Consider the following 2,906-nt stretch of genomic DNA (forward strand, 5'->3'; position numbering starts at 1 on the left):
CTGGATAAGTCACTTAGCCTCAGTTTTCTCAACTGTAAAATGGGGATAATAAAAGTACCTATATTGCAAAATTGTTGTAAGGATCAAATAGGATAAAACTTATAAAAGTATTAAGCGCTCTTCGGTTGTCTGTAAGATGGTTGGTTCTCTGGAAGCTAAGGCCGCGTTGGGGTGAACCCTCACTTTATCCGGTGACTAGCACCACTACAAACAAGTCTCCCCTCATCCTTCTGCTGAAATGGCTGTCTCCGCACTTGCTTGCACCTACTTTGCCCTCATCCTTCACAACGATGAGGTTACAGTCATGGAGGATAAAATCAATGCCCTCATTAAACCAGCAGGTGTAAATGTTGAACCATTCTGGCCTGGATTATTTGCAAAGGCCCTGTCCAATGTCAACATTGTGAGTCTCATCTGCAATGTAGGAGTTGGTGGACCTGCCCCAGCAGCTGGTGGTGCTGCCCCTGCTGGAAGGGTGTCTCCTGCTAGCTCAGCTGCCCCAGCTGAGTAGAAGAAGAAAGAGGAAGCAAAAAAAAGAAGAATCCAAGGAGTCCAATGATGACATGGGCTTTGGTCTGTTCGACTAAATATTTTTTGTAACATTAAATAAAAAGGTTAACTAAAAAAAAGCATTTAGCACGTGCAAGGTATATAGTAGGTATTGTATAAATGCTCATTCCTTTCCCCTTTCCCTTTACATAGTTAACTCATCTGATTTTGACAATGGCCCGATATAGTAGGTACTATTATTATCAGACCTGGACAAGTCAAAGAGGTAGTGAGTATCCAGGGTGGAATTTGAACTCAGGTCTTCTTGACTCTACTATACCATTTAGCAGGTCGGTGGTGGGGTGTTGCTGCTATTTCAAGCTCTCTTGGGCTCAGGTTTCTGGGCTATCCTCATCAGCTGAGAGGAGGTGATGGATGGTCTAGAGGGTAGGGTAGTTTAACATGTGTGACACATACGGCCTCTTCTTGGGGCACCTTGCTACTTTAGCTAACCTGGCTTGCCTGTCCTATAGGTGGTGACTGGTTGGCAGTTGGTGGAGGTTGCTGGCCCTTTCTCCTCAGTTGAACCAACTGGGGAATTGTCCCCAGTTTGGAGAAGAGCAAAGAGTAGGGACAAGATAGCTACTTCAAGTATCCCAAGCACTCCCAAATAGCAGAGGGATCAAATGTGTTCTCTTTTGCCCCAGAAGAGGCGGACTAGGAGCATTGGAAAGAACTTGCCAAGAGGCAAATTTCAGCTTGATGTCAGGAAAAAGCTTCCTAATGATTAAAGTCTATCCAATTGTCTAATCAATATTTCCGGCCATTGTTTCAGTGTGTTCTGAGGTTGTTCCTTTTTTTTTTCCATAATAAATCTACTAGGCTTCCAAAGAGGTTAGGAAACGACACTGTCCTGTAAAACACTTCTTGGCATGTCTGCTAACTCCTAAGGAGCTGTGGAGAACTTCTAAATACCCTTTAAGGATTTAAGACTAGGTATAAGAGCAAAGGAAAGGAGACTCCATTAACCTCTCATCAAGTATTACATAGCAATTTCAAGATCTTCAGAGCAATTTACCTACTTAGATGAGTTTCATAGCAATGCTGTGATATAGAGTTATTGTTGTTCAGTCATTTCAGTCTTGTCCAACTCTTTGTGACCCCATTTGGGGTCCTTCTCCAGCTCATTTGACAGATGAGGAAACTGAGGCAAGCAGGGATAACTGACCTGCCCAGCGTTACGTAGCTAGTAAGTGTCTGAGGCCAGATTTGAACTCAGGAAGAGGATTCTTCCTAACTCCAGGACCCGCATTCTATCCACTGTGCTACATAGCTGCCCACCTTTTTGCCTCTAATACGACAGGTTTATTTCACTTTACAGATGAAGAAACTGGGGTTTTGAAAGGGAAATGTTAAGTGACTTGCCAATGTTTAAATAGCTAGTAAGCGTAAGAGGTGGGATTTGAACACACCTGATTCAAGGGATGCTTACACCTTTATTAGTAATTTTAGGTAAGTAAAATTAGAGATTAGGCAGTCCCTGCCTCACAGGAATTGGAGAGGAGAGGATAGGCTGATATGTAATTAATGTAAAGATATGGACACTATTGCTATATAAAATAATACATTACTATGAATAATTTTAGGGAATAGATTAGGAATTATGCCGACAAGTAGGTAAATTATATATTTGATACAGATTTTTGGTATTGCAAAAAGTATTGCTATGAGTACTTTTGTTAATATCAGTGTCAGTCAACAAACATTTATTAATCACTTAGTATGTGCTAGACAGTATGCTAAACACTAGCAATACAAATACTAAACAGAGAGTTACAGACCACAAGGAGCTAATAATCTAATGAAGGAAGACAACACCCAAAAGAAACTGTGCATGATGGAGAAATCTAAAGGAGCATAGCCAGGTGGGAAATGAAGACTTTGGGAGGAGCTCTTCCCTCCACCCTCAAATCAAAGAGGCAGACAGTACTGAGACTGCTGATAGCTACTACTGTTGAGCAACAAAGCTGATACAATCTTACAGGATGAGGAGGCTGCTGTTGATGAAGTTCCTCGGTGTATCTATGGAGGAGTCCAAAGGAGGGTACCCAAGTGCAAAATGAATATGACACCTTTCTTCCTAACTTTGCTCTCTTTGGGCTATGTGCTCAATGGTGGGATCTCCAGGTAAATAAATTAATCAACAAGTATTTATTAAGGATTTACTATGTGCCAGGCACCAAGATGAGCATTGGTTATATAAACATAAAAGTGAAACTGTCCTTGCCCTCAAGGAGTTTACAGTCTGCTGGTGGCATATAACATATTCATAGAAAAGCAAATAGGGGATGTATACAAAAGAAATGCAAAATGATGAGGAGGAAGGGAAAAGGTGACACACTAACAACTGGGAGAAT

The 2,906-nt window shown here is 41.5% G+C and overlaps 1 pseudogene; it reads left to right on the forward strand.

Annotated features, from left to right (window-relative positions):
• The first annotated feature begins 238 nt into the window (after positions 1 to 238).
• LOC110208947 (large ribosomal subunit protein P1 pseudogene) lies at positions 239 to 587 on the forward strand (annotated as a pseudogene).
• Positions 588 to 2,906: the final 2,319 nt, after the last annotated feature.

Source organism: Phascolarctos cinereus, unplaced genomic scaffold, assembly GCF_003287225.1.
Source record: "Phascolarctos cinereus isolate Bilbo 61053 unplaced genomic scaffold, phaCin_HiC Scaffold_5;HRSCAF=322, whole genome shotgun sequence".
Taxonomy (NCBI): domain Eukaryota; kingdom Metazoa; phylum Chordata; class Mammalia; order Diprotodontia; family Phascolarctidae; genus Phascolarctos; species Phascolarctos cinereus.